Here is a 12,901-nt window from a genome sequence, read left to right on the forward strand (position 1 = left end):
AAACTCTTCATGTTCTCGAGCAAAGAGGGGCAGCTGTAAACACCTAATTTTTGCACTATTTAACACCTCCTAAAGTTATTAGTGTTTTGTTATTTTAATTATTTTTCTCAATTTTTGTGATTTTAATTGCATATTTCCTATCATAAAATACTAAAAAAAATAGTTTTTTCTTTATTTGTGCATTTTAAGAATTAACTAGCTGTTCAGTTGGTGAATTAATCTAGTTAATTGATCATTAGAATAAGTTATTTAATTAATTTATTTGTGTAAAATTAGTTTAATAAGTAGGATTAAGGAAGAAATTTGGCCAAATTTGAAAGAAAAAGTGTCCAAGAGTGCAAGATAAAGGGCTGCCATTGAAAGGGTCTGAAACTACGTAGTTTTGCCTCAAAACTACATCGTTTCACTAAATGAAACAAGATCAAATCATACTCATCCATTCCATCTTGATCCAATGGATCTCATTCACTCTTGGCTTAGGTATTTAAAGCCTCAAAAATCTGAAAATTGTCCTCATTTTCACCCATAATTCTTTTCTCCTTCTTCTCTCTTCTCTCTCTCTCTCTTCACTCTCTCTATGCCGCCCCAGCTCCGCCCACCGCCGCCGGCCGGAAATAGCCGCCGCCGGCGGACCACCTCCAAACACCTCCAAATTCACACCATGTAATCTCCACAACTTCCTCTTTCCATATCTCCAAACCAAATCCTTCAAAAATCCCTCAAACTCCTTGAATCTTAGATCTAGGAAACTTTCCCGTCATTTTTTTGCCCAAATTATTGAAGCTCCAACCACTACCACCCCACAATACCTACATCAATGGATAAAGCTCCTCAAGACCTAGCTATTGATGCCAATTTCACCCTGAAAATCCGGCGATCAAAATCCGGCCAAATTCCGGCGACCTCCCCGAACACCCTCTTTTGGCATACCACCATTTTTTCGGCCACTTGAATTGTAAAATGGTAAAATCCTATTCTTTTTCATGGCTAATTTTTTTAATTTTTAGATTTTATTTTTGTCTATTGTTAATTGTTTTAGCATTAGTTTTTGAAGTTTGAAATGTTAAATTTTCTGTTTTTGCACTTGTTGAAGTAGTAAAATAGTTTTGTATTGATAAAAGTGAGGTAATGAAAAATACTTAAGAGTATATGGTACTTGTTTGGTTGTTTGTTTACTGCTTCAAGACTCTTTGAGTACAACACTCAAAAGTCAAATTGTTTGGTAAGAAAATGTAGACCTTTGGACATTATTTGAATAAAGTCTATCTTTGAATAGTGGAGAGCAGATTTTGTTTGAAATACTTGACAAGATTTGAACTAGAAAGTCTTGCTTTTTGAATTTAAGAGCAGATTTTGTAGAAAAATCTGTCAAAAAGATTGATTTTTAATTTTTTGAAATAGTTGGTTGTTTTGATATATAGAGGGGACTCCATCACACTTCCAGGGGATTATTTTTATAATTGCTTCGTCACAAAAACAAAAAAAAATTCAGCAGTTGAACACATGAAAAGTAAGCTGAAATGGTGAGCTTTGGGAGTGAATCTTAGAGTGCAAACTTTTAAAAAAGTATAAGTCCTCTTTAGAGTTCGTTTCTGGGTTCCCTTTCTAAGTTTTCGGGTTGTTTTAACACGGATTTGTTGCTGGTTTTGCTGCTGTTTTTATGCTGCTTTAGTTGCTGAACTACTGTTTATTCTTTTGCTACCAGGTAATCCTTTAAGACTCGTAATGTACGTATTTTCAGCAATGGGAACAACTTGAACATGCTGCACCATTTAAATGTGTTTGATGTGATGAATAGTTTGACAACAAAAGAGCTTGTATGTTATTGTTATGTATCAAGCATGTGATAATGTGAATATAGTCCTTCATAATACTTGAATATTGAGTTGTAAGTTTTTGAATGTGATATGTAAGTCGTTTATGGATTTTTTAAGCATGTTTTCAAGCTATTATATCCGAGTAACAATGCTAAGTATGCCATGAATGACTTTAGGTGTATAACACATAACATGAGTTCGTTTGAGTTGCTAAAATTTCACTGCCAACATATGCTTCTAGGAATGCTGTGATAATATCTTTGTGAATCTGGCCATTTTGTCGGATTTGCAAAAATGGTTATTTTTGTAAAGTGAGCGTTTATACAATTGTGACTATGTAGTTAATGGTCATGAGCTCAAACTAAGTAAAGAGCTAATATTGTATCAACTTTGGGCCTTATTGAATCAAAGATAAAAGTTGGCTCATTTACCTTTAAACAACAAATTACCCCTTTTCTTCTATATAACATTGGGCCAATTGAAATTCATTTCTTGGCCCATTTTAATAATAAATTCCAGCAGCCCAAAAGCTCCATACAAGCTGGCCATTTTTTTTTAACAAGAAGTTGGCTCATTTCTTTTAAAATAGATAAAGTTGGTCCAACATTTATTTGCATAATTTTTCCCAACTATAAAGCTCGAAATAATAATAATAATAATATCAGATTTTCCTACTATTTTAATTAACTAGTTTCCCTTTAATTAATTTAAACGTTAGGCAAATAGTAGGTGCACTTTAACTTCACGGACTCACTTGTGTAGCGTGACGCTTAACTTTTAATATGTTAATTCATCAATTTCATGTCATATTCAATAGTTTTAATTAATTTATAAATCTTTTGTCATAATCACGGATTCGCTTGCGTAGCGTGGTAGTGACATTTAATAAATTTTCTGAAAAAAGAGGGTTAATGTTTCCTCCAAACACAATTGCAGCAATTTTTCAAAAGTAAATAACGTGCTAACAATCGTCTGTCATGACTGCAGATTCGCTTGCGTAGCGCTGTTATGACTAAATAATAAATTTCGTCGATCACGCATTCGCTTGCGTAGTGTGGTTATGACATCTTATTATTCAAAAATATTCTTTAATTTTTTCTAATAATCAATAGATAAAAGAGGATAGGTAAAACATGAAAATAATATAAATCACAGTTTGTCCAAAATTAATTCAAGCCAAGTTTAAGTCAATAAAGCGACCATGCTAGAACCACGAGACTCGGGGAATGCCTTATACCTTCTCCCCGATCAACAGAATTCCTTACCCGAACTTTATTTTCGCGAACCGATTAAAATAAGAGTCAAACCTTCCTTTGACTAGGGATCCAAATAAATGGTGACTTGGAACACCGAAAAAATCAATTCTAAGTGGCGACTCTGAACTATAAAATAATCCCTATTCAAATTTTGTCACTTTAATTGGAAAAACTCTTTGGCACATACACATATTATTATTATTTTGAGGGGTAGAAAAAGGGTGTGACAGCATGAGCATTGCAGTTAGCATCGTGTTAGTTAGCATCATGTCAATTACAATTGTCAGAAGAGTCAGTTGGAGTGGTTCCGAGTTAGTTAAAACAGTTAAGAAGTTAGTTAAAACAATTAGGGAGAAGGAGTACTGTAGAGAAGCTATAATCAGTAGAGTTGCTTGTTAGATGGTGATATAAATACACTGATACATTGTAATTGAATTAATTCATGAAATAAGATCGTTCTACTCTTCTCTCTTCTCATTTCTCTCTAGCTATTTTTCTCGGTTTTACCCTGATCTAGCTGCCATCTTCTTCGAGCATTAGCTCTTAGATTAACAAAATTCCATTGTGATCTTCACTGATTGTATCAATTCAGAGCGATCGATTCTCGAATTAATCAACATGACTCGAAGCAAAAATCAAGACAAACTAGTTGAGGAAATGGAGGACAAGCTGTCTCAGATTCAAGAGCAGTTGCAGAAGGTGATGGATGGCATGGTAAGCATAAGTGAGAGGAATTCACATGCTGATAAGGAACTGTTAGGCCTTAAGGAAGCCATTGTAATCATCACTCAAAGAGGAAAGGAACAAATTGTGGCTAAGTCTTCGACTAACGGAGGATATCCAATGGAGGTCAGAAACAAGGAAACGTACAGTGGTTCTGCTCATCAAGGAAATGGTAATTCCTTTACTCGATTCTCAAAACTAGATTTTCCTCGATTCTTTAGTGTAGATTTGCGTACATGGCTGTATAAGGTTGATCAATACTTCTCCATGGATGAAGTTCCATTTGAACAAAGGGTGAATGTAGCCTCTATTCATATGGATGGGGATGCTATTGCTTGGCATAGATCTTATGTGAAGTCTAGGTCTTCTACCCTAGACTTATCGTGGACTGAATATGTGCTAGCCTTGAATGAAAGGTTTGGGGATAATTTTGAAGATCCTATGGAGGTTTTTAAGAATTTAAGCCAAACTGCTGGGGTTAAGGAATACCAAGAAGAGTTTGATAGATTGTTAACTGTTGTGAATCTGACTACTGAGAATGCCATTAGTTGTTTCTTAGGGGGGACTAAAACCAGAGTTGAATAAAGCTGTCAAAATCAAAGCACCACAAACCTTAATGCAAGCATAGAAGATTGTCAGATTACAAGAGGAAGTTTTTGATGCTCAAGCCAAAACTTGGGGATTGAAACCCATTTCTAGATCCCTTCATTCTAACTGCAATCCTATTCTACCCACTCCAGTTGCATACAGATCACAAAAAAACCAGAAAACCTTTACACCAAACCTTACTCACCAAAGAAATACTGATATTAGCTCCAACAAACCAAATAGGCTGGGGAGGAGGCTGACTGCCGCTGAAATGGATGATAAAAGGTCTAAGGGTATGTGCTTCTTTTGTGATAAAAAATATGAGATAGGGCATAAATTCAAGTCGAGAAAGCAGTTGTTTATGGTGGAGGTGTGTGAAGAAGAAATGACCACAACAATTGAGGTGGAAGAGGAGGTATTGATCCAAGAAGTTGTAGAGCCTGGTAATGAATTTATGACTATATCATTGCAAGATTTTACTAGTGTGTCTGGTTACCAGACAATTAGAGTCACGAATTATCATGAAAAAAGTCCATTACAAGTTTTGATTGATATTGGGAGTACACACAACTTTATTGATCAGGAAGTTGCCAAGAAACTGGGGATGCCAATTTAGCTCTATAGTGGAGCATTCTATCAATGTAGCGATGATAGAAAAGTGTAGACTGTTGTTGTATGCAAGAACCTACAGTGGCTACTGCAAGGAACAACTTTCTCATCAGATTTCCTATTGTTTCCACTAGGAAATATGGATATAGTGTTGGGAGTGCAATGACTCAGCACCTTAGGAAGGATCCCATTTGATTTCAGAAACATGACTATTGAGTTTGTGGACCAGGCAAGAAGCATGTGCTGAGGGGTGCTAATAAAAATTGAAGTCAAGTAAAGCTACTTCGCTACCCAAATTAAATGACTCAGAGGCCCAGTTCTTCATGATGTCATTGATGGACAGGGGTGCAAATGGAATGCAGTGCCACAATATACAAGCAACGCAGGAGGCTACACTTACACCTGCCTTGAATGCTCTTATAAAGCAGTACTCATGTATTTTTGAAGTATTTACAACCTTACCTCCTCATATAGGCTCTTTTGACCACATAATACCTTTAATAGAGTCGGCAAGTCCTGTGAACAAAAGACCCTATAGATATCCTGGGATAAAAAAAGATATCATCGAGAAGTTAGTTCAAGAAATGATGGATCAAGGAGTAATTCAACACAGTACTAGTCCTTATGCATCACCTGTTGTATTGGTAGGAAAAAATGATGGTAGTTGGAGGTTGTGTATTGACTCTAGGGAGTTGAAACATATGACTGTTAAGGATAAATTCCATATACCCATTATTGAAGATTTGCTTGATGAATTAGATGGTGCAGTTGTGTTTTCTAAGATAGATCTTAGAGCAGGGTACCACCAACTGAGAATGGCAAAGGAAGACACCCATAAAATAGCTTTCAAGACTCATGAAGGCCACTATGAGTTCTTAGTTATGCCTTTTGGGTTAACTAATGCTTCTTCATCATTCCAAAGCCTTATGTCTGCTCATGTTGATCATGTGAAGGATGTCTTTGAATTGATGCAACACTATTAGTTGTTTGCTAAGATGGCTAAGTGTGCATTTGGTGTGTCGAAGGTGGAGCACTTAGGTCACTTTATCAGTGTTGAAGGGGTTTCAACTAATCCAAACAAAATACTGGATGTACAGAGTTGGCCCATTCCTAGCAATATTATACAACTGAGGGAAATTATTGGACTTGCTGGATACTACAGGAGGTTCATCAAAGGGTTTGCTGCTATATACAGAACATTACATGATCAACTTAAGAAGAAAGGTTTCTCTTGGACTGAAGAATATACTGCAGCTTTTAACCAGTTAAAACAAGCACTAATTTCTGCAACTATTTTAGCAATGCCATATTATGCCAAATCTTTTATTGTGGAAACTGATGCTAGTGGTAAGGATATTGGAGCAGTTCTAATGCAACAAGGGCATCATATAGCTTACATCAGTAAGTCTAGATCCAAGACACCGGGCAATGTTAGTCTATGAAAGAGAATTGTTGGCACTCATCTTTGCTGTTACCAAATGGTCTCACTATCTGTTGGGAAGACCATTCATTGTGAGAACAGAACAGAAGGCCCTAAAACATCTCTTGGAACAACAAGTTCATACTGATTTCCAGGTTGATGGGATCTCAAAGCTCATGGCTTTTGATTTCTCTATTGAGTATAAAAAGGAAGTGGAAAACAAGGTTGCAGATGCCATGTCAAGGAAACCAAATCCTGAGTTGTGAGCTCTCTCTTTGCTAACTCCAAATGATTCCTTGTTCCTTCAGATTCAAAATACTTGGTACACTGATCTAACACTGCAGTTGGTAATCACTAAGCTACAACAACAACCTTATAAATCATATACCTGGTGTAACAACCAGCTAAGGTGGAAGGGCAGGCTTGTGGTTGGTGATGATATGCAATTAAGAACAACTATCATTGAACAATGGCATGCCACTCCTCAAGGAGGTCACTCCAGTATGGATGCTACCATTAAGAGATTGCAATCCTTATTCTTTTGGAAGAATCTTAGCCAGGATACTAGGATATACATCAGCAAATGTGATATATGTCAAAGGCACAAATATGATGTTGTTGCATCTCATGGATTGTTGCAGCCTCTACCAATTCCCGAAGGAGTTTGGACTTATATTTGCTTGAATTTTATTGAGGGTCTACCTAAGTCCAATGGCAATGAGGCGATCTTGGTTGTGGTAGACATGTTGAGTAAGTATGGTCGTTCCATGGCTTTGTCCCATCCATATAATGCTCAATCTGTAGCTCAATGATTCTTAGACAATATTTTTAAACTCCATGACATACCTGTTACATTAACAAGCGATAGAGATCCTGTGTTTTTTAACAGTTTTTGGAATGAACTTTTCACACTCCAAGGTGTCCAATTGGAGAGATCAACAACTTACCACCCTTAGACTGATGGTCAAATAGAGGTTTTTGAATAGAACATTGGAGACTTACTTAAGGTGTTTCTGCTCTGATAAGCCCCATGATTGGTCTTCCTACTTGTTCTTAGCAAAATGGTGGTATAACACCTCTTATCACACTACCGTCAGATGCACCCCTTAAGAGGTTTTATATAGGCAGAAACCTCCCATTCACCTTCCTTACCTGGCTGGTGAAGCTGTTTCTAAGATGGTTGACATGTCCCTCGAAGCCAGAGAGGCAGTGATTCAGTTGCTAAAATTCCATATCACACGAGCTCAACAGAGAATGAAGGATACTGCTGATAAAAAAAGGACCGATAGGTCCTTTAGTATGGGTGATTGGGTCTACCTGAAGCTCCAACCTTACAAACATGTATCAGTTGCTACTCGACCCTCCAACAAGTTGGCAGATAAATATTTTGGGCCCTATCTTATTGTTGAGAAGATTGGTGCAGTTGCCTATAGACTGTTACTTCCTACTGATGTACTGATTCACCCTACCTTTCATGTCTCACAACTTAAGAAGTGTCTTGAGGTTCCTACTACCATTAACCACCCTCCGGTTTTCCATCTTTCCAGTCCATATTGCCTTACTCCTGAATATATTTTAGAGAGGCGAATGGTTAATAAGGGTAACAAAGCTGTATGCCGAGTTTTAGTTAAATGGGCAGGTATTGATGCCCTACAAGCAACTTGGGAATATATGTCAGAATTACAACACCGCTTCCCTGCATTCCATCCTTGACGAAAAGAATAATCTTTAAGCGAGGGGTATTGATGCAAGTATAAGATTGTTGGAGAAATGAGCATTGCAGTTAGTATCGCGTTAGTTAGCATCATGTCAGTTACAGTTGTCAGAAGAGTTAGTCGCAGTGGTTCTGAGTTAGTTGAAAGTTAGTTAAAACAGTTAAGAAGTTAGTTAAAACAGTTAGGGAGAAGGAGCACCGTAGAGAAGCTATAATCAGTAGAGTTGCTTGTTAGATGGTGATATAAATACACTGATACATTGTAATTGATTCATTCCTGAAATAAAATCATTCTATTCTTCTCTCTTCTCATTTCTTTCTAGCTATTTTTTCGGTTTTACTGTGATCTATCTGCCATCTTCTTCGAGCATTAGCTCCTAGATTAATGAAATTCCATTGCGATCTTCACTGATTGCATCACTTTCGTAGTCTCCGCCCAACAATAACTTCAAACTCGTCACACTATTTTTTACAAGTAATTTTATCCAGCATTTTTCAGTGTGACTTTTTTTTTTGGTACAACGCTACTCTTCTTGGTTTCTAATGGGGTTTGTGGGTAAAAAAAATTTAATTTTACAAAAGTGACTTTTAGTTGCAAATAATTAGCGACAATAAAAGAATGGCCACTCAATAATTTTTTAAACAAAAATATTAGCGGCAAATAAGCATCAATTGCTATTAAAATATCTTTTATTAAACGAAAATATTAGCGGTAAATGAACATCAATTACTATTAAAATACCTTTTAGTGGCAATAAAAATAAACAGCCATTTAAAAGCAACATTTATTAGTTTTATCTTTCCCTCCAATTATTTAGACTAAATTAAGCTATTCCATCCAATTCCTTTCGTCTATGTTGGGAGAACTTAGGAAAATACTTCAGAAATATACAAATCTCTCATCCGTGTAAAGGTTCTTATCGTTGTTTCCCTACCGCTAATACTAATAACACCATCATTCCCAGGTAATATGTTTTGAAAAGTATTTTTTTATCACTACTCTGTACTCTTTTTTTGGCTCCAAATATATATCCTTTCAGCGTTTGAATGGAGAGGTACAAAATTGCTATATTTTGGTTAGGGTGAGAAATTGCTATATTTATGGTTGTTTTATATCGTGTGAATCGAATCTCCGCTATCAATTTTAGTAGTGGCATGCCCAGGGACGGCCCAAGGGTAAGACAAATAAAGTCATTGCCTTGGGCCCCAAAAATATTAAAGGCCCCAATTTTAAGTACTATGTGTCACATATATTTTAAGATGGCACCGGCAGAAATTGAAAAGCCGATTAAAGCCCCAGAACAAGATGAGGTATTGAGGAAATTCAAAAGCCTGGAGCAGTCCTTCAGGAACCTGCACGGATTGGGCAACCAGGTCAGCATGGCCTACAAAGATCTATGAGAGGTTGCTCTGATGGTAAGCAACCTCCACTTCTAATCAAGAGGTTGTGAGTTCGAGTCTCTTTAAGAGCAAGGTGCAAGGTGCGAAGTTCTTGAAGGGAAGGATGCCGGAGGTCTATTTGGAAACAGCTTCTCTACCCCATGGTAGGGGTAAGGTCTGCGTACACAATACCCTCCCCAAACCCCACTAAGTGAAATTATACTGGGTTGTTGTTGTTGTTGTTGTTGTTGTATTATTAATAAAATATTTTAAAAGTTTTAATTAAAGTTATACGGTTGAGTGATAAATAAGTAACAAATAACGATAAATTTCTCTCTCATTTAATTAAATGATGCATTTACCTTCATTATCAAATCTAGTTTTTTCTCTTTATGTACACTCATATTTTCTTTTAATATTTGTAATGATTTTACATTCTAATTTTAACCCAGTTTCTCTGATTGACTATTTCTTTTCACCATATTTTATTGCCCCATCCATTAGAAAGCAATTTTTTTCATCTTCTTAGGAGAAAACTCCAAATGCAATGGGGCGCAAGGTTCGAAAGTCATTAGATTATCGTCGTGCCCTCTCTACCTTCTTTCACTTAATTAATGTCATATTTTCATTCACGATAGAGTTTCAAACTGTGGCACACATCACACGTTGTACACTTACAACTAGGCCAAAGTTCTAGGAGTTTGCTTTGTATCTCATTATCATATAAATTTTACCAAACAAATTTAAGGGCCTTTTAATTTGTTTTGGCTTTAAGCCACAAAATCCGTTGAGCTGCCCCTGGGCATGCGTTACTTCAACCTTCATCCCGTTAAAGTAGCTTTCGTCAGCGTTCACACACTAGTAAGCAGTGGCGGAGAAACCTTATCCAAAGGGGTGTCAACTCCTTCGTCCGGAAAGTTATATTGTAGCGGTAACTTTTATTTTATATGTATATGTATATATTATTCTATGTTGGCTCTCCTTGATTTTTTCGTGTGTTTACTTTCTTATATTTCGGCACTCTTTAGTGAATCTGGCTCCGCCACAGTTAGTAAGGACATCTTTTACAAATAAATATTGTTTCTCTAATACAATTTTGAATCGAAAATAGAAACTTAGCTACGGAAGAAAAAAAACTAAGAAAAGCTGAGCAAAATCTTCAGTCATAACCTCTGACAATGAACAACTTTTTACATAAAAGGGGAAGTAAGACCTACAGCAAAAGTGGAATAAAAAAACTTAGAGATAGATAACTAACTAACTTACTGGGCTTAAGTGTAAAATTGAAAACTAGATATGAAAATAACCAGCTCAACTCCCATGTACATAACCGGAAGCACAAATTACTACTCCCCACAACCTCTATATATAATGACATGTCCAGATTGTATCATTACTCCGCTATAATCTTCATTGAAAGTGTTAACCAATTCCGCTATAACTATATTCTAATACAAAGCTTCAAGTTGTCCAATCTGTTACTCCCAACATCTTTTTTCCAATTTCAACTGTTAACAATTGAATTTCTATTGCAAATAATTTGCAAATTGTGACACCAAGAATATTAGAACCTTTCTGCTCTGCAAGTTCACCAAGGAAACTACTCCAAAGCGTATTCTCATAAATGCTCGGACCAAGATTTAACAAGAGAACCAAGTCTTTCAAAGAGCTAAAATATTCAGGAATAAACTCTTCACAAGTGTTCATAATAAAAGAAAACAACGAGCATAAATTTTGATATTGTTGGTTAGGGAATTTTTACCTAACTATACTATATTAGAAACTTATTAACCACTTTTCTTTAGGTTCCTTAAGAATTACATTGTGTATCTATATTTACTATTTATGTACAAGTACAAAATATAATAAAAGAAGGATATGAATTAATTTGTAACGTATCTCTCATCCCCATCTATCAACTTTAGCCTCCTAAAATCATGATTTTTTTCCTAGTTTCAAAAAATTTAAAGTCATTCTCTCGTTCATACAAATCCACCAATATCTCTCTCTTTCATACTAATCAAACTATTATCTCTCTAAAATTATAGCATCATATATTTCTCTGAATCAATTCCACCAACAACCATTAAAAAGCTTCAACTATTGATAAATCCATCGGCATTATCTCTGAAATTGCAGGTAGAGAGGTCTGTCATTGACATACTGTCACACCTCCTTTTTACCTACACTCCGTGAAAGGGTATAAATATAAGGGAGTTTTTCCAATTAAAGGACAATCGAAACGAGATTTGTTTATTTTAAGATCAGAGTCGCCACTTGGGATAATTTATGGTGTCCCAAGTCACCGGTTTTAAAAATCCCGAACCGAGGAAATTGACTCTATTTATGGTCTGCGAACACAGAAATCCGAGTAAGGAATTCTGTTAATCCGGGAGAAGGTGTTAGGCATTCCCGAGTTCCGTGGTTCTAGCACGGTCGCTTTGATCATACTTGGCTTACTAAAATTGCTGATTTTAGATCCTATGTGCATTTACCCCTTTACCGCTTTTAAATCACTTGATTATTCGTAGTTAAAGAATTGAGTTACGCGTACGTATACTCTTTCCCTTTGGCGCGTCAAAAATCATGTCACGCGAACGTGTCCATAATTAATAACGCTTTGTTTATTTATTTAAGAAAATTTGGTTGAAGTTGCGCGAACACATCCCTCGAGTTACTTTTAGAATTTGCAATCATGTCACGCGGACGTGTCCACAATCGCAATGGTATATTAAACATGCCTAAAGCAAACTATGAATGTACAATTGTTTTCCTAAAGCCAATGTGAGATTGTCGTGAGGCCAAAAGGACTCTTAGGAGCTTACGACATATGGGTGTTACAATTTCAATTCTTCTACTTCATTTTGTTTTGGCCTTCATTTAGGTTACATGTTATACACATTTAGGCTACATGCTATACACGTCAGAATGGAACACACGGCTAAATCTAAACTAACAATGGAATGTGCAATGACCAAAAGTGAGACAAACGAAGCCTCCCCTTTTTAAAGAAAAAGATCAAAATTAAATATATATAAAAATAGTAAAGAAAACTAGTAAGCAATTTTTGATTCGAATAAAATAAGATAAGTAATCCAAAAACTAACTACTCTATTATTTTTATAAAAATGAGTCCATGATAATTAAATACCAACAGAAACATATACTTCATTCTCGAAAGCTTGGATGCACAACAAAATTACTCAATATTACTACTAAGCTAGTAAAACATGGAAGGGTCTTATGAGAAATTAGGCCATGATATTCCAAATAGAGTAGAACAAGAAAACTTCCTTAAGCCACGAAAATAAAGTAGACAACTGATTTCCTCTTTAAACCCATGTACCCTTAGATTTAAAATTGAACAAAAATTCATATCCTCAATCCATGAAAC

General features: G+C 35.9%; 1 long non-coding RNA gene across 1 annotated transcript; it reads left to right on the plus strand.

The window, feature by feature from the left end:
• The first annotated feature begins 531 nt into the window (after positions 1 to 531).
• On the plus strand, positions 532 to 1,949 carry LOC138876441 (uncharacterized). The gene is made up of 2 exons (XR_011401702.1): positions 532 to 963; positions 1,706 to 1,949. It is a non-coding gene; the product is annotated as an uncharacterized lncRNA (long non-coding RNA).
• The last annotated feature ends 10,952 nt before the right edge of the window (positions 1,950 to 12,901 follow it).

Source organism: Nicotiana sylvestris, chromosome 8 (assembly GCF_000393655.2).
Source record: "Nicotiana sylvestris chromosome 8, ASM39365v2, whole genome shotgun sequence".
Lineage (NCBI taxonomy): Eukaryota > Viridiplantae > Streptophyta > Magnoliopsida > Solanales > Solanaceae > Nicotiana > Nicotiana sylvestris.